Source organism: Danio rerio, chromosome 13 (genome assembly GCF_052040795.2).
Source record: "Danio rerio strain M-AB ecotype USA chromosome 13, GRCz13ab, whole genome shotgun sequence".
Classification (NCBI taxonomy): domain Eukaryota; kingdom Metazoa; phylum Chordata; class Actinopteri; order Cypriniformes; family Danionidae; genus Danio; species Danio rerio.
Genome location: NC_141033.1, coordinates 27,520,001 through 27,540,000, shown reverse-complemented (window position 1 = coordinate 27,540,000; position 20,000 = coordinate 27,520,001). Strand labels below are relative to the sequence as shown.

General features: G+C 35.5%; 1 protein-coding gene and 2 long non-coding RNA genes across 4 annotated transcripts in view; 1 reads left to right on the top strand and 2 right to left on the bottom strand.

Annotated features, from left to right (window-relative positions):
* The window catches only part of adka (adenosine kinase a), a gene marked incomplete at its 5' end in the record, with an annotated part of 289,242 nt that overhangs the window by 151,772 nt on the left and 117,470 nt on the right, over window positions 1–20,000 (top strand).
* LOC147841073 (uncharacterized) overlaps window positions 1–20,000 on the bottom strand; it is a 360,944-nt gene that overhangs the window by 268,151 nt on the left and 72,793 nt on the right. The window lies entirely within an intron of this gene.
* LOC147841074 (uncharacterized) lies at window positions 12,358–16,802 on the bottom strand. Its single transcript, XR_015505977.1, has 3 exons — window positions 16,415–16,802; window positions 14,271–16,177; window positions 12,358–13,985 (listed from the first exon to the last, which is right to left on the bottom strand). It is a non-coding gene; the product is annotated as an uncharacterized LOC147841074 (long non-coding RNA).

The window sequence follows — 20,000 nt, the reverse complement described above, 5'->3', positions numbered from 1 at the left end:
ATTAGCCTGTCATACTGAGGAGAGCAAAGCGGTTGATGTTGTCCATCCACAAGGTGGTGACAGAGATGGCATAATAAGCCATTAGAGGAGAAAAACTCAGCATAATTTCTAACTTCAACCGATTAAATCATTATTAAACTAGTAAGTGACTTTCTATGTTGATTTCTCTTTTTTTGAGTTACAGTGCTGTATTTATACCATAGTAATTGTAGTGTATTGAGTGTGAGATGGGATTCGCATATCAGGAATGTATGTGTTTTGTGTTGGCCACTCTTTGTATAACCCCAAGTTACTTTTTGGTTGGCCATCTGTTTGTTTCTAATGAGTCTTCTGTTTTCACAACTGCAGACTTGTTCAATAAAAAGAAAGAAAGAGGAAATGCCCGCATGTGTTTAATGTTTTTAATTTTTGCAAAAAACAACAGTAATCTGGTAGTGTTTGCGCTGCTTTGGCTTTTTCAGGGTTAATTATTGTGATTTCTCGATTGCAACAGTGAATGGGAAATGACATTTCATGTCATTCAGCCTTATAATCTTAAAATGTGAGCAAAATCACCTGTTTTGTCAGCACTTCCAACTTTAGATATTATGCTAGAGAATCATTCGAGTACTAGGTATAAAATTATGTAGGTGACTTAGTTTGTTGTACAAAAGAGTTTTAGACTCTCGTGTTTGATTTTCTTTTTTATATACATGATTATGCTGTCGAACTGTTTTATAAACATATCGTCACACTTGTAGCCAATAGCCTTGTGATCAGTAGCCCAACTGCGATTTAGGTGTCCTGTGTTTGAATCCTGGCTCGTGGACCTTTTCTGATCCTATCCCTCTCTGTCCAATGTTGCTTCTTGTCCATACAATGTTCTCTCAACAGAACAGCAAAAATAAGTCATATATAGGTAATATTTTGGATGAAACAAATACAAAGTAGGTTAACATTTCCACTTTTCCAGACCCTTTTCAACCAGTGAGTGCTCACATGCTCTTCAAACTAATTTGATCATTTACAAGACCACTCTGACTCTAAGTCACCTTGTTAAAGAGATTAGTCAAGGCACTTTGTCTTGATTTAAATTGGAGTCTTTGATTGGAGGCGTCTCTGTGTTGCTGGACATGGACACACTTAAAGAGATGTGCCATACTGTAAAATCTTTGTTTACCTCTTCTGTGAGTCTTTTCCTGGCCAGTAAAAGCATGCTTCTGATAGTCTAGCACACTTCTGTACCAAGGGAGAGACCAAATGAATCACAAAGTGTCGCTAAATGAATCTATCAATTTCACCTAGTAATAATATTGCACTCATAATCTGTTTACCATTTTATTATTTTTCTGTAATAGCAGTCAGTAATGGTGAGGTCCTACATGATGATAAGAGCCTAATTGTACAATTATACGCACATTGCATCTTAACCATTAGCCCCGCTCCCCCTTTTTACCAATTCATTTATGCATGCATAGTGCAAACACAACAGCAGCCAGTTAGGTATTATTTGCCATGTGTCTAATTTGCTGCGAATCAGGAAAGCATTTGTGCTGGTTGGGAAAAGGAGGATGTTTACCCGATGGAGGCATGTTTGGAGTATAATTGAAGCATCATTAGCTGACGTGACTGCACATGGGCTTGTGTGTGTGTTATAACATTGGGACGTTATGGGATCTCCTGTGACAGCTTGTCATTGGATTTCAGTCACTGCATACATCAATTACTGTGTCAAAGGATTGCAGTTAGATGTTGTTTTTTTAAAGACCGTAATACTTTTTATTTTGGTAATGTAATTTTGTCACTGAATAACTATTGTCATTTTATTTATAGTTAGCATTTTTAAAGGGCCATGAAACCCCCTTGTTTCAGCAGGGTGTTTTCACACCTCTACTTTGGAAAAAGTCAGAAAAGTGGGCGTGTCCAGCTCTGTTTAGGGGGGAGTGTCGGAGGAACTAAAGTGGGATGGTGTGGGAGTGTCTATTTGTGCACGCGCGAGTTTTAGAGTCAAAATACACACCCACACAGACAGGAGAAAGTGATGGTGTTTAACCTACATGGACATCTGTAGTCGAATTATTTGCCAAATTATTAAATGTTGGACTTTAACTGCAGTTTGGCTCTTTCATTCAGGGAATTCCTTCATGCCTCTCGCGACAAACAAGATATTTGATTCGAGGAACTGCTGCAAGCGTGTATTTTCATGCAATGTTTGATACCGCACAGCGAATGAGAGAAAAAAAAACTCTGCATTTCCCGGAAACTTAAATGCACACGGCAGGTAGTGTCAGAAAGCCGCGTGTGTTATTCCAGTCACAAAATGCGGTGCTAACATTTCTGCACTCAGTGCAATAGTTAACTTAATTCGATACGAACAAACTGAATAAACAAAGAGCACTGGCCGCTCACTTACCAAATCTGTAGAGACAGAACAATCACCAGCAACTAGAGCCGCGTCTTTATGGAGAGAATACTACAAGCAAATCCAGATCTCAGCGTTTGCAGATGAGAACAGCTCTCAGGTAAACAATAATCCTCCTTAGACACGTAAGTTATTGTTGTCGCGCGTCGCGTACACTGTTAATCCACACGTGATCCAGATAAACTCTCACAGAGAGAAAATGAAAACGAAACTTAACTGCAGCAAACTATAAAAGCAACACTTCACGCTTGTTTTGCCAACACAACGTGGCGTCTTTGTGGTGTAAACACGGTGACAATAATGAATATTAATGAAGTTGCACAATAGATCGCGCTGATTGGTTTGACCCAAGCCTTACTCATGCATTAATGCATCACACTGTAAGACGTAATAAGACTCAATCTGGCACAGACGCCCAGTCTGCACGCTGGAATACACGCTATTATGTCATGGCCGTGACGCAGCTTCAAAAATTCGTTTCAAACAGGAAGTACAAATTTGCTTGAAATAACGCAAAAACAACCAATTTACACTTTTTAGTGAAATATAGGTGTCCTAATAGTGTTTTTAGCAGTGTGGGACACATATACGACTGTCAACAGCTCAAAAAATGTGTTTTGGTGTTTCGTGACCCTTTAAGAAAGGCCACACAGTGTTGGAGTAGTTAGTGCTGTCGCCTCACAGCAAGAAGGTCGCTGGTTCGATCCTCGGCTGGGTCAGTTGGAGTTTCTGTGTGGAGTTTTTATGTTCTCCCTGCATTTGCCTGGGTTTCCTCCAGGTGCTCCAGTTTCCCCCAAAGTCCAAAGACATGCAGTACAGGTGAATTGAGTAGGCTAAATTGTCCATAGTGTATATGTGTGTGAATGAGTTTGTAAGGGTTTCCCAGTGATGGGTTGCGGGTGAAAGAGCATCCGCTGCGTAAAACATATGCTGGCTAAGTTGGCGGTTAATTCCGCTGTGGCAACCCCAGATTAATAAAGGGACTTAGCCGAAAAGATAATGAATAAATTTTTAAGAAATAAATTTGTGTAATTACAAAATAAAATATGAACTCGTTGTAAGAAAAAAATTAGGTGTATATTTTGATACCAATATTTATAGCAACACCAGACAATGAGGTATATGAACACAGCCTTGAATTCCATTCAGCTAGCCCCTGCGCTTCCGGTGAATTGTCATCCCATACAAAATCACTGCGTTCTTCACTTTCTGGCTGAGATACGATGTAAAGTAGGTCTCAGACCAAACAAGAAGCACTGCATTAAATTCTGTGCCTCGTCTTTAAAACATGAAAATTAATTTTACCCCAGTATTTTTAATGGTGTTTCTGCGCTAGCCTGCTAATAATGACGGTGAAACAGTCTTTTTTTTTGCGCTTTAACAACCAAATAGATGGATAAGTCTATTTAACTGATTATATCTGAATTACATTGCAACATTGGTGCTGTTAAAGAAACCTTATGACATTGAAAATAGTCATAAACCTTTCACCAGAAGATCATCATTGGCTAAAACAAAAACTAGCTGTGCATATAGCTCAATGAGTTTAAAACTGATTCTTGACTGTCAATAAAAGTCACTTTGGAAACTGCAGATTTAAATTTACAATATTGAACATTGTTGGAACAGAGATCAAGGTCTTATAATGCAATTTTAAAACGTGAATAAATGCAAAACAGACAATTCATGGACAATGTTTATTAAAATATACAATAAAATTAATTTAAAATAACATTTTAGAGTATTTTAGTATTTAATATTTTGTTTTTTTTTAATGGTTTCATACTTTTTTGTAATTATAATAATATGTTCTTAATTATATGAAATTTAAAAAATATATAAATATAATTTAGTTTCCACAAAAAGTAAACATAAACATTGTAATAATAATTCACAATATTAATGTTTTTTACTTTACTAAAACCTTACATAAACGCAACACTTTTTAAGAAATCTTACAGCTTTTAAACAGTATTCGCAGTCAATCCACTTTTAGGAGTCTAGTCCAGGGATAGGACAATAACAGGTTTCAAGATTTACTGCGGTTTGGAAAAGTCAAGGTTTTAAAACTGCTAAAATCTTGTTATATCATTCCTATTGTATATGGAAGTTTTATTTTTTTAAATTTTTTTTTTTTTATTAAAGGTGCACTAGGTGATCTGCCATAATGCTAACCGGTTAGCATAATGTCTTTAAAATGTAGTCCCTCGCCTGGCATCCAAAGCCATGCCTTCTGAAACACCTTAATCTTGAATCTATCTACTTTTAAGATGACAGAAACCCTCTATACCATGTCATTCGTCAGTTAGAAAACTGTATAGTACTTTATAATACTACAATTCTGAATGAAAAACTGTATTATATCTACCACGTTTTTAATTGTTCAGCAAGCAAAACTTGTCATAATGTGCAATATTTCATGCATGCAAAGACAGCTTGTCTCACTCTCTCACATGCTTTGTTCTAAAGCGACAACTGTATACTGGCAGGGTGCAGGAATTACACTTATTACTAAGCCATACTTGCATGCTATTTCAGACCGAATATTTAAAGTATGGTAAGCTATATAGAGAACACGTCACAGGTTGTCATTGTTCTAAAAATAAACCAATGTGAATATGTAACAAACTTCAGCTCAGTAAAGCAGACTATGCAGAATAGCGCTTTTTACTAATGTTTTGTTGTTAAACTAAATTAAAATTACATTATCAATGCTGTAAAAGGACCTTATGAAACTGAAAACAGTCACAATCTTTCACAAGAAGATTTCAGTAACTGAACAACACTTCTGTGCATGTAACCCATTCGTAACAACAAAATCTACACCAGCCTTGCGTGACTAACATAATTTTAAAACAAAACATTACCTGTCTCAAAGAAATTCTTCAGCCCTGGTGTCGTCCTTCCTACAGCATGCAAGTGTAACTCCAATATTGATTCAGGATTTTAAAACGTTTTTATTCATCATTTGTTTTTACTATTCTTATCTCTCTCTCTTGTGCATGTGTCGTGAACACACCACTCGTGCATGCGCTAATGGTGGATCTGCCTGAACAGATGCACAGATGTACAAATCTACATTTGTTGATAGACAGTTTGGGCTACTTGTCAGAGTTATGGGAATTGTTGACCTGACAATATTTAATTGAATGAACTTTTTTTAGTTTTATACCTTACCCAGAATATAAAAATACATATAAATACATTTAGATCATCTATTTTAAACATTACTATTGAAATAGGAAGAGACTTTCTACAAGCACAATAAAAAATGTTTGTAAATAGAGTGAAGACAAACCTACTGCACATTCAATGTGTTTTTTTAATGAGCTGTAAAGATATCAGTGTTTTTGAAACTAATAAAGACAGCAGAAGGTAGTGCTTTATTTAATTATTTAGCCTGACATGTTTACTGTTCCCAAATATTATAAAAAACAAAATAAAATAAAATGAACTTTGTTGAATGGGAACATTTTAAGTTTATTTATTTATTAAATTACCCTGACATTTAAGAATAACTTATTTTAAGGCAGTAATCATAATACCGTGATACCATGACACGACAACTGTGACATTTTATCCAAGGTTATCATACCGTCAGAAACTTATGCCGGCCCATGCCTAAACTAGGCTAAGTGACCAGATAATGATTATGATTCCACCTCCTTTTTCACATCTGAAGAGCTCAATAATCGACCTTATCATTCATATTATTATTATTTTACAGGTGAGGCCAGCAGGTCTCAATACATTTACAAGAACGTTTTCAGAAAAGCAAGTGCTCTCCAAAAGTTCCAGTAAATGCACACACTTAGAGGAACGGCACTCGAGCCCAGTCGATGCCTCTAAAGTGTACACACTCTCTCACGCTCATTGCCGTAAACCTCCTTCAAACACAATCCTTTCCTGTCGCTGAATAGGACTCGAAACGATCAAAGCCTCACCGAGTCGCGTGTTAGATGAACGTTTGATCCGACGGAGTGCTCTCCACGGCCAATGGAAACCCCTCTTCCTGTCTGCCCGCGGGGAGGAAGCGACCGGCTGAGAGGTCAGGCTAATATTTAGAGATTATAAGTGGATACCGCTGGAGGTCTCCAGGCTTCTTGTTAGGGGTTAGTTAGAAAGCCTCCTCCTTCACGCAACCTCAAACACGGGATCACTGCACTTCCAGACACTCCAGCTCAAACATTCATGTGCCGCGGCCGTGAAATTGCCATGAGCAGATGAAGTGCGGAGACACCCAAGTTGCAGCTGATTGTTTTTTAATGCGTCGAGCAGTGAGACTCACACATTACTACACACTGATCGGAGTATGAGAGAGAGGGGGGTGCGTTCACTGATATGACAGGATCAATAAAATATCACAGAGTGTTAAATACTGTATCAAGTACATGCTGAGATCTAGCTGAATGTGCAGAGCTTTCGAAATACGGTGAATGATTCAACAGTAAGTGACATTAGGATCTTGTAGTATCGATTTCACTAGTGAGTTTGGGTTGAGTCTATTGGGAATTTGGCATCCAGTGGTGGGAATACTTGAGTGTATTGCTGTCAAACGATTGATTGTGATAAATCGAATGCACAATAAAAGTTTATATGTATAGTATGTGTATGTATAGATGCAATGTATATTAAAATAAAATTTTATTTATTTTGTTTAAATATACAATATAAAAATATTGCACTGTTGTACTGTTTAACTTTTTTTAAGTGTGGCAAATGTTTGCATCAGCCTTTTAAGTGTTTTAAACTCTCTTTTTTTTATTTAAGTTTGAACTGTTTTCAACTTGCACTTTCATCACTTTCACTTAATTTTAACATTTTGCAATTTATAGTTTTAAGTTCAAACCTTAAATTGACATAAAATGTACTCTTTTATACTTTAAAGCCACACATCAATGTGGTACAGTATATGCACTTGGGCTTTTAATTTTCAATCAGCCAGCCCAAGCGCTTTCGGTGAACTGCTGCTCCATTATAAAATCACCACATTTAAGATCAGATTTAAATCAGTGATCTTCACTGCCTGATTGATATGATATAAAGTGGGTATCCAAACAGACTAGAAGCACTGCATTCCATTCCATTTTTTTGCACCATGTCTTTAAAATAGAAAGTTTTTTGCTGAAAAAATTGGCTAGTGATTGCACAAGCTTCTTTCATCTTGTTTTATGCTTAAACAACTAAATAAATGCTTAACTGTGCATTCACACCGAAGGCGGGGAGAGCATCAAAATTTGCTACATCGATCATATATTTAAAGGAGCTGTTGCAGCACATCAGCAAACCACTTACATTCCTGCATGAAAATGTGCTTTCCATCGTGAAAATATTGTGCGTTTTTAATTAAATTCATTTAACTATGGAAGATCAAGTTGTTGCGTGTGGTGTGGCTTTGCTCTATTTATCCAATATTTTCGTATGTCTGAAAAATTCTCAGGCAGCAATTCTGTTTTGTATTAGTTATAATAGTTATTAGTTATAATGTGTCGTTATAGTTAGCATGAGATTCCTGCTTCAAAAAAAACATATATAACATTAATGCATATCAGTAACTTGCCAGTAGTAGTTTTTTAATTTAAGTCCTTGTAAATCATCATAAATTACTGGAAATTTGGCGGCCGCAATAATCAAATCCTTGGGAACAATTGTACTCTGAACCAAAGTTTACAAGACTGTGTTCTCTGGACGCCTCTCAAGCGGTGGACTTCAACATTCCGATTGCTTGCCGCTCAACCACGCCATAGCTCATTACTAGGGCCACACAGAATCTGCGTGCATTTATTGCTATTTCTGCGCAGAATTTTGTTAAAAATCATTGGATTTATATAAAATTATTATGGAACTATCGTAACTTAAAAACTTGATATATGAAATAAAAAGGAAAACCTTTTAAACTTTTATTTAATATTTACAATGTAAATCCAATAACATCCACTTTATTTGGTAAACAAAGCAAGTTTTTTTATGTTAAAGTTACTTTTATTCAGTTGCTTGTGTATCTTTAAGTAATGCCAACTTAATTTGATCATTTTACAACCTATATATTTAGGTTTGTCCAACCTTTTTTTAAATAATATTAGTTGTTTAAAGCCGCACGTTAATCAAAGTTACTTTATCTTAGTTTTCAGTTTATTCAGCACATTTTATTATTTCTTTCTACTTATCCTTCAACAAAAGTGTCTTTAATAAGTAAAAAAGTAATAAGCAAAGCATTTATTCACTTAACTTTTTCGACTGTCACAAGAATTCTTTGAGATCAGTACTTATTGTGTTTTAAACAGCGTTCAATCTTAAATCGCAATCAGAACATATCAACAACTGCATGCTACTTGGTCAAAAGCCGCAACTTTATCAGTGTCTCAGTCATTTTTGCTCTTTCTGTTTCCTATTTCCTTCTTTTACAGAAGTTAAAGCGATTGTTTACTCAAAAATAAAGAAAAAATATGTAAACACAAACTTTTATTCTGAACACGAATAATCATAATTCATTATTTGTTAACTCTACCTGAGTGAGACGGCAGTGCCCTGAACTTCTCTTCACCCGTGTTTTGTATGGCTAAACTTGCAGTCTGTGGTATGCTTAATACTGTCTTTTCCCAAGATTTATGAGCACTTTTGGGGCCCCAAAGAGGAGAGATGAAGTTTCCTTCAAAGCCACAATTCACCTCGTCATTTATTAGCGGCGGCGGTTGGCTTGGCGGAATGCAGCTATGTGTGTGAGAAGAGTTAGAGTAACACTGTGCAGATGTTTGGGCATAGAGCAGATGTCAAGAACGGGGGTTTGGGGAGGCAGGGATTCGCATGTAAAATGAGCAATCGCTCTGAGAGATATCACCTGCAATTGTTGATAGGTAATGATGTGCACGTTTACGCAAATCCCTTCCTCCATGTCTGACTGGAGCTTGAACATGGACTCACTGGTATGTAGTGTTATTTTTAGGAACGTGTTTAATGCTCCTCCAGTCATTTAAATTGATCAGTATTCAGAACAGGGAAAATTGATTTAATTATTGTAAAAAACAAGTTGATATGTTGCCATACACTGTAATCAAATGGTTGAAAGTTGAAGTTATAATGAAATCAGAAAGTAAAAGAGGTTGTGTTATAGTATAGGGCCTATATGAAGTCCGTTTTATTGTTTCTTTGTTTACATTTTTATTTAACCTTAGGGTCCACATGAACCAGAAGCTGTGAACGTTTTTTCATATTGTGACAGTTCCTAGAGTACCAGAATATTAAATGAGAAAACAGTGGACGTGGCTTGTTAAGTATGTTTACTATGCCTAAATCCTAAAAATCACATAACTAAAAAAAAACAAAAAAGTGCATTTTCAGATTTTAATTAAAGATTAAAAGGGCAAACAATTTTTTTGGTCTAAATGACATTCACAGATGAATTGTTTGTCAAGTAATTTGTAAACCTGTCAGTCACAAATTACATTTAAAAGCATGTGGAAAGCGCGAGGTGTGTCGCTTCCTTCAGTATTCAACACGATTTGCACTCATGCTCCTTTGTTGTGTCTCGACAGCCAGAAATCGTTTGAGGATGACAAGCTAACAAAACATTGCTGCAGGTCCAGTACAAGTTTTATTTATGGAGAAAATTAAAAAGCACTGGGTGTTTGGGTGTTCTGTGTTTGTCTGAGGTAATTAGTCCACCGAAATGTGTATATTCCATACAAAGGATGAAGCTGATCACTCAGTTCTTGTAACGTGACTTGTGGTGCGCATGCAACATTCTGAAAGTAGAGACGTTTTCAACTGGGTGTGCATGGAATCCTCACACACGTCACTTCAAATATGCGTGCGCAAATGACACTATTTGTGAACGACCTATTTCATGGCAGTATCACAAAGAGGTCTCTGATCTTTAATGCATGGCAAAAAAAAAATCTGGATACATACAAAAGTAGACACAACTACTGACGTGGTCAAACAGAACATCAGACCCTTGTGTTTGATGACGAACACACACAGTAGTCTATTTATTTGTTTTGCCGTATAGGTCTGTTTTAGGGATTATTTATTACATCTTTACTAGGTGAGTTTTATTTTTTTGCCTTTTTCTGTTTTAGAGACATGTTACAGGTCTTTAATAAAGATATAATTATTTTCCTTTGGAAATATGTTTCATAATCACACTGTAAAATGTCTCAGTGTGTGTCAAAATCGTGTTTAAATCCAAATCACAATATTGTTCAAGAATAGGTTTCTGTTGCCCATATCGCACAGCCCTAATGTGAGCTAGCAAAATCATATGGTTAGTTTTGATTTCATTCGCACTTTAATTTTTTAGGGTATCTTAGTTACTCTTTTAGTTGCAAAACTTACACTGTCAGGAGGACAGTCAAGGAAACTCATTGAGGTTATGTTTTAACACCCAACAAGCATTTTTTTATTGTAGTTAACATCATAAAAATGGTTCTGACTTTGCTTATTTATTTGTTAATATTTAGAACAGAAGGTGAATTAAGAAAGGTAAAATAGGCAGAAATCATTTTGACATTCTCGGTAAATTACTTTTACTATAAACAAATTACTTATTGTAAATTTAGTTTGTATTGCAGTTTCCAAATTTACTTTCAGATATATTGTACATAGGTTTTTCCACATTGGGTACACAAAACAACCAAACATAGCAATCCAGAAGTTGTAGAAATGAAGAAAAAGCCATAAATAAATAAATGCTGAAATTAATGATTCAGGGATGTTATAAGAACAATCAAAACAATACACTCAATTGTTTTCTATCATCAAAATGAAAATTGATGAAACTGATTTTTTTGCTTTTGTATTACAATGCTTACATTTCTAATGATTAAAAAAAAATCATGACTTGTATTCAGAAAAATATGGCAGTTTATTCTTCACTTTTGTACCCCAGAGCTCATGTTTTTCCACACTCTGGAAGTTAGCAGCAGTGTGAAATGAACTGGTGTGTTTGAATATAATGAATGTTGAACTTTTGGCTGGCATGTATGCTGAATACCTGAATATCCCTTTACCTTTAGTTTGCCATTATAAATTTATCTCTCATATAAAATGTTGAAATATTAACACCACAAACAAGAAATATCTTTGCCCTGAGTTATAATATATATTTTTTGTTCGTTTTGCTTTCCTCTGGACTATTATGTTAACAAGCAGTTACTGATTTATTTGTATATTGTTTTCAAATCGAGTTGCTTTTTGGCTGTAACCTGGCACACCTGGCTGAGACCCATCATCCAGCCTCCAGGGCACTGGCTGAAAGAGGCAGTAGCGGTACAGCTGTACTCCCACACACACACACACACACACACACACACACACACACACACACACACACACACACACACACACACACACACACACACACATACTGCCTTCTATAAACAAAACATGTTTCATCCATAGCAGGGGCTTTAAGCCTCCTGGCTGGATGTTGTGGTCATGTTTAGGGCATGTAGGATATGCTGGAGCAGGGAAGTCAGTATCAAATACATGCTGGGGTCATCTGACCTTCCTTTATCTGATCTTTCCTGTCGGGAAAGCATTTAAAACAAATGCCTGATGAAGGTGGTTTAAATCATGACTGCACTGCATTAACACATTACCTACAGAGGTTTGTTTAAAACTTTTTTGGTATGAAGGTGATACTATTCCTTTCATGATAACCTGATTCATTTTGTTGAATTTTTCAAATGGCCGGCATGTAGAGATTGTGTTTTGTTTATAGTTTTTACCTTTGTACCAAACCCAAGCTTTCAGTCTTAAAAGAAATTGATTATTATTGTCATTATTATTATTATTATTATTAATATTATTATTAGTAGTAGTAATAGTATTATTATTATTAATATTATTATTATTATTATTATTATTATTAATATTATTATTATTAGTAGTAGTAGTAGTAGTAGTAGTAGTAGTAGTATTATTATTATTATTATTATTTTAAATGTGGCGACAAAGTTATATAAAAGAACATATAGAACTTAATCCTTTGTCTTAGACATGCTCATTTTATACTGGACCTAGCATTTAATCATAATTCCACATTTTGTAAAGATGATAATTTGCAATTATTTGCGCAACACTGAACCATTTTCAAAATGTTTCCCCCAGGATAACAATAATACAGAAAAAAAACTAAGTAAATATCACCTGTGAATTCTTTCATTATGCATAATTCTCCAGTCAAGCTGTAATTTTGTCAAAATGTGTGAAAACATTATTTATTTGCATCTGTTTGGAGTACTAAATGCTTTCTTTGAGATTATCCTTAACAGCGTAAACCAGTCTTTAATGTTTAAAATTTTTACTATGAAATTATATATTTATTTATTTGTTTGTTTTGTTTGTTTTTTACAAGATAAATTAAATTAGAAGTAGAGTAATATGTGTTCTTTAAGAGTTTATTTTCTAAGAAACAGTGTAACTGCAGTGCAGTCTATGAGAAACTTTAATACATCCTAATAGCTTTTGCTACAGTACGCCAGAACAGGACCTTTAGCATCATGAACTGTCTTGTCTATTTATGGAGCCACTGACAAGAAACTATTAAAAGCGCTATTAGCTAGTGACATAACAAGGTGACGTGGCGGATCGCTTCGAGATGTGTTCATCATCTGTGTTTGCTGGAAGATGTGAGTCATCCAACAGGAAGAGCATTAGAGGATGAGATGAAGAAGGCGGTGAATAAGTGAATCTGAAAGGATGAGATTCCCGCTCTGGTCAATCTCTTTGACTCTATCAGTATCTCAGATGTCAGCCGTGTCCATTAAAGAGAACATTTTATGCCTCTTTTCATAAGATGGCAAATAAATCTGTTGTCCCTAGAATGTGCATGTGAGGTTTTTGTTAAAATCACCTCAAGGATCATTTATTATAGTGTAAGTTTGACCCAATTTGGTTTTGACCAAAAACACCACGTTTTTTGTATGTGCCTTTAAATGCAAATGAGATGTGGACAGAGGACGGAGCTTTTATGTGCTATATGGGCACTTTAAAAACAACAAAAAAAAGCACACAGACAAAATGTTAGAAATAACCAGTCACATAATAAAGTCCTAAATGGTCAAACTAGAGGTAGCCAATGGGTACAGTATGTTTATTGTCTATTTTTATTCACAAGGAGCAAGTACTGAACTACTGAAATGTATTTAATACTTTATAATATATTAAAGGCTTTTTTAGTGATGGAAGTTTAAAAATACCTCTCATTTGAAGAGTGAAGGCACATGCTTTTCACAGACTTCAACAAAGTGTAAAAATCTTGATGGTTCTCTGGGTCTGGTCTATCAAATCTGATCCTTATTTAGTATTTTATCTCCTCTTATTTAGTATTTTATAAGTCTATACATATTTTTATAATGAATAACTAAGAGATTTTAGCTGCAGTCTGGGCTTTCACTGCCTTTCTACACCTCCCTTTTTCATGTGTTCAATACTATTTCCCTGTCATTTTTATTTCTTACGCATAATTTAAATTGTAAACTAATTACAATTGTTTTCTTTGCATATATGGATTTCTTTGGTTGTCATTTGTTTTCAGAGAAAACAGTAATGTTTTTCAATACTTATTTTCCCCTCTGTAAAACTTCATACTGTTTTTATTCTTACTTTTTCTTAAATTTTACGGGTGATAACAGACAAACAGACGTTTCGGCACAAAGCCTTCGTGCCGAAACGTCTGTTTGTCTGTTATCACCCGTAAAATGTAAGAAAAAGTAAGAATAAAAACAGTATGAAGCAATTGAGTGCGAATCATTACCTTCTTTTGAATAATAGTAACGATCAGATTAACGCACCAAACCAAAGAAGTAACTAAAAAAAAACGCAAGCGCGCAGGACAAACTTCAGTAACTCCGCCCCTCTGTAAAACAACATAAGACAACATGTAACATTTACCAACAACATTGACATTTCAAAGACCCTTCAAGGTAGTTTACCATTTAAAATGTTAAAGGACACTGGTTTAAAGGATTTCTAATGGCCACTTTTACATAAAAGAATTCTGTATCATTTCCCTGATGGCAGTACTTCATACATTGGAAATAAAACATGTTTTGGTTCCAACTTCTAGATTGCACCAGGATGTTTCTGAATGGTTAGTGTACACATTTATGTAGTTGTTGTGGAGTGAACTTTACCACAAAAAAAAAAGCATTTTAACACAGAAAAGGTCCTATTTTAATGGTCCTATTTTCTTTAACAGATCATTATCCATGTGAGGAGCAGCTGCTATTGGGTTATATCATGTCTTAGTAATGAAGTTACATGATATTAAAGTGTTTTGTCTGGTCATTAAGTATTAACTTTCCCTAGTGTGTTTCTAGGTAGGATTAATTCCATGACTCTACACATTTTATTGTATAGAAATTGAATTATATTAATAAATTAGCACTTTCCCACTTTTCACACTGAAATACTAATGAGCGCTTAGAATTACCCATAACAATCGCGGAGGCGTGGTGCTTTTATTAGGCCTGTTAATGGTAAGTGCTGAATTCCCCACAGTTTTGGGTGCCGTGTCTGAGTTTCTAGCGCTCCGCTGCATGAATATTCAAACAGCTCCATTAATGAGAACAGAGCTGGATCAAGGCTGCGGGCTCCACGATACGCTTCAGTATGAGTTTGAAGCAGCGCAGCTGGTGGGTATACGCACATCAGGATGTGATGCGGGGGCATTTCTGCCCTGGGATCTTTCTCAAAAAGAAGTCTTTTCTTCTTTTTCCTTTCCTTTTTTCCCCCTGATTTTTAATAACACTGTACGTTTGAAATGGAGCCAATTCAAGGCGAAAAACACAAATGTGTTGTCAATAAAAGGGTTTGAAATGGAGTATGACTCTCAGATCAGCTTGAGTTAATTAGCAGCGCTTTTAAGAAGATTAAATGAATTATGCTGCAACAGATTTCTGAAATGGCATAAGAGGGAACATTTTGAATGGTTATATATATCATATAATTTTTGTTTCAAAGTTTATATAAGGCATGTTAATCTCAGAATTGAGACCTAGTGCATATTAATGCATAGCCAATGATACGATACATTAAAAATACATATGAAGTAGCTATTGATTCAGAATTGATTCAATTCAATGCAATGTGATTATATGCAATAGATTTTTTTTCCTTCAAGTTCCTCTAAACGGAAAGCAGTTGATATTACTTGTTGACTTTCTCACATACTTGTAGCCATGCATCTTTTCTATTTGGTTTTATGGCAGCTTTATTGTTTGTAGCTGTATGTACAAATAGCAGAACTTTTAAAAAGGCGCTTCTTAAAAGTATGAAAATTTCTAAAAGCTAAAATCACTAAATAAAAAATAAATTAAATAAAGAATAGAATACTACATTTTACCACATTTGCTATAATGCTGTGTTTACACCAGACACAGATGAATCATCAAGCATAATGATTTACTGCAGTTATGTAAAGTCAATGCAATAACACAAACCCGACATCCTGCGGCATCAATGCAGCAGTGAGAGTTAAGCATTTTGTGTGTTTGACACGCGTATCATCTGTTTCTCGTAAATCACTCGAGTTGCAAAAATCTTAACTTCAGCGGACATTTGCGCCACGTTAACTGTCTGGAGCCTGTTCTTTTATAAGGGAGTGATTATGACAAAATGCCTTTTGTTGCTATCCCAAGAGGAAATCCTCTTGCCAACACCATACAACAGCTTATCACACTGGGCTCGGCTCAGACCGAAGCTCCGCTGAAAGCCTCCATCATCTAGGTATAGTTTCTGTAGGAGTCGATGAACTCACAAAGTTGGGTGCACCTCTGAAAGGATCTAGTGCAGGGGTGTCCAAACTCTGTCCTGGAGTGCCGGTGTCCTGCAGATTTCAGCTCCAACTTGCCTCAACACACCTGCAAGGATGTTACCCATAAGAGCTATATGTTATATGTTACCTATAAGAAAGCCTATAAGAGCTTGATTATCTAGCGCAGGTGTGTCTGATTGAGGTTGGAACTAAACTTGGCAGGACACCGGCCCTCCAGGACCGAGTTTGGGCACCCCTGATCTAGTGGACTCAGACACGTCGATTAATGAATCTTCGCTGTTTTTCAGCCTGCATAAAGCACAGCTAATCTATCAGTAAAATTCATGTTAGCCATTTAGCAGCGAAGCTAGAGTCACTGGACAGACAGAAGCCCTGCACATGATGTGAATCCGTGTCTATTGTCAGGAGAATTTGTCACGCGAATGAAGCGAGTAAACTCAAACTGTTCACGTGTCTATTTACGCATGAATAGCGCGTCTGGTGTGAACACAGCATAGAACTTAATTACCCGTTTGTGTTTAGCACTGCTTGTGTTTAGTCTTATGTTTTATTTACTCCTTATAATACCCCAGAAGTAAAGAAGAAAACATTTCTATAATCAGTTAGTACAAAGTTGTATAGAATAAAAAAATCATTATTTGAGGCTTTACTGTTAATGTTGATTTGAACATTTATTAATTGATCAGTTTAATACTTCCTTATTAAGTTAACAGTTTAACTAAAACATATTTCCTGACTCCAAATGCTGTAGTGTAGAATATAAAAGTCCCACAATGACAATGTATAATGCAGCATAGATATAATCTTTTACAAGCCAGTGGCTTATTTGAATGATCTGTTAATTATTAATCTCTTTCCGAACTAGACGGTTAATTTACACATACATTTACTACGTTTTCCTTGTTGGTATAGTGAATAGGACTACATGTCTTTTTAATGTTTCCCTTTGTGCTTTTGAAAGCCTTTGATTAAGTCAAGAAATAATAGTTTTTCACCCATAATCATGTTACCCTGCTTTTTTACACACACATACACACACATCAATGGTGTCTTCTCTTGTGTGTGTGCGTCTCTTATCTTTTGGGCTCAGGAAGTAGTTTGAATTAACAGGCCGGCTTTGAAGCCATCAGGCAAGGTTAACTCCACAAGTATTTCCTGTTATGGCATCGCTCTTAATCCATGAAACCAGATTTCTCATCTGTAAAGTAGATGATGTGTCTGGAAAAGCAAAAACATTTACTGTGGGTTATCATGATTAAGCAGCTTAGCCGCGACACACAGAGCGCTGGGGAATAGCGGCGGGAGACAAGCTCCTTTCTCTCCCTCGGAAAAATATCACTACTGGATTGATGCAGTGAGCTTCTCTCGAAAAACAATCAATTTCTGCCCCCGTAATAAATGGCCTGTTTGTTTGGATTCATGGCGGAGTGGAACGAGGGAGTTTTCTTTCCTCCCCATCATGTCATAGCCGGTTAATGAGCCGACTGTGTGCCTGACATTATTGACTGATAAATAACGCAGGAAATTACTTTTGATTCCATTTTGTATTCACATATCACAGCGCTCCAATTAATCAGCAGCAATTTCAGCTTCGGCATTACCTTTTATAAATGTATTCAATTTCATGGCAAATCACTGATGCTACAGCTTATTAAACCCCTCTTGATCTCGCACTAACCTTAATGTAACATGCACGCGCTCTGCATCACCAAGGCCTAATAATGCCGTGGCAAATGCAGGCTTCTTTCTGACACGTTATTTCACATGTTTCCAAACCACAAACCATGTTAGCGCAGTAATGAACACCGCCCAGCCCTGTGCTGTCCTGCGAGCAGCTAAATCTAAACGACTTTGCACACACTCAGCCAGGATGTGGTCCACGAACAGCTTACCGTGTTTGCCTTCTGACACTTGTTCAAGTTACAAGTTGCTCACGCCACTGTTGGCTGAATGCATTTTAGAGCATACAGATGCCAGACTTCATGTGTAGATACATGTACAGTATCTGTTTGATTTGTTGAGTTTAATTATTTATTTATTTTTTACTTTTAGGAACTTGTTTGAAAAGTATCACTGAAAAGAACAGCTCTCATATTTTGACCTTGTGATTACTTTCTTTTATTATTTATTTCATTAGAATTACTGGATATTTAAAAGGGTAGTTCACTCAAAATGAAATCTGCCTTTATTCACCCTTCACATGTTCAAAACCTATTTGAGCTTCTTTCTTCTGTTGAACACAAAATAAGTTATTTTGAAGAATGCTGGTTGATATTACCCATTGGCTTCTGTTGTAATATTTTCCTTACTTTGGAAGTCAGTGGGTGCTAATGTTCAAAATATCCTCTTTTGTGTTAAAAGTGCTTTGAAATGTGCATTTTTATTCAATGTTGGACGTTTGTTTATTGTCGTCAATTATTTCAGATCACATCTGAAACATGATAAGTGGGTGGGATAAACAGTAGCTCCTCCCCTTTAAAAACAGCCAATAGCATAATGTTTCATCACAGCTCTGCCTGTGAAAGGGGTTGAGCTCAAGCACATCAAATGAAAAGCAAACGAGAAGAGTCTTGAAGGGGACGGAGAGCACTCTACTAGATAGAAACCATCTAGAGAGCTAGAGAGCATTTGTTTGGTCAAGATTTGGTGAGAACGTGAAAAAATCATTGACCCATTTAGTCAGAACCGACAAACCGCAAGCTTTGAATGTTTATATCCGTTTGATGTTTTCTAAATGCAAATTTTGTCACTGTCTAAGGGAGTACTGACACTAGGTACAGTTGCTTTGAACCTTGCCGAAGTGTGATTATTTATATATATGTATGTATTTTTATCTATGTGTGTGTGTGTGTGTGTGTGTGTGTGTGTGTGTGTGTGTGTGTGTGTGTGTGTGTGTGTGTGTGTGTGTGTGTGTGTGTGTGTGTGTGTGTGTGTGTATATACACACACACACACACGCACAGTTAAAGTCAGAATTATTAGCCCCCTGTTTATTTTTTCCCAATATCTGTTTAACGGAGAGAAGATTTTTTTCAAAACATTTCTAGACATAACAATTTTAATAACTTATTTCTAATGACTGATTTATTTTATCTGTGCCATGATGACAGTAAATAATATTTTACTAGATCTTTTTCAAGACACTTCTATACAGCTTAAAGGGACATTTAAAGGCTTAACTAGGTCAGTAAGGTTAACTAGGCAGGTTAGGGTAATTAGGCAAGTTATTGTAAAACGATGGTTTGTTCTGTAGACTATAGAAACAAAATAGCTTAAAGGGGCTAATATTTTGTTTATTAAAAAAATGTTTATTAAAAATTAAAAACTGCTTTTATTCTTGTCGAAATAAAATAAAAAGATTTTTTTTAGAAGAAAAAAATATTATTGGATGGGGGTAATAATTCTGACATATATATACATGTATATCATTTAACCCCCTTTAATTTTAATTTTTTTTAATGATGTTTAACAGTGCAAGGAAATTTTCACAGTATCTGCTCATATTTTTTTCTTCTGTAGAAAGTCTTATTTGTTTTATTTCGGCTAGAATAAAAGCAGTTTAACATTTAAAAAAAAAATTTTAAGATTAATTAATTGATAATTAGATTGAGTGTATATATATATATATATATATATATATATATATATATATATATATATATATATATATATATATATATATATAATTTATACACATATATTTATATATATATATTTAGAGAAATGTTAACCCCTATTTATATATGGGGTTAACATTTCTCTAAAACCTTTGCATGTGAAAGCAATCCCATCAAATGTGTTTGACTACCTCTGAAAGTGG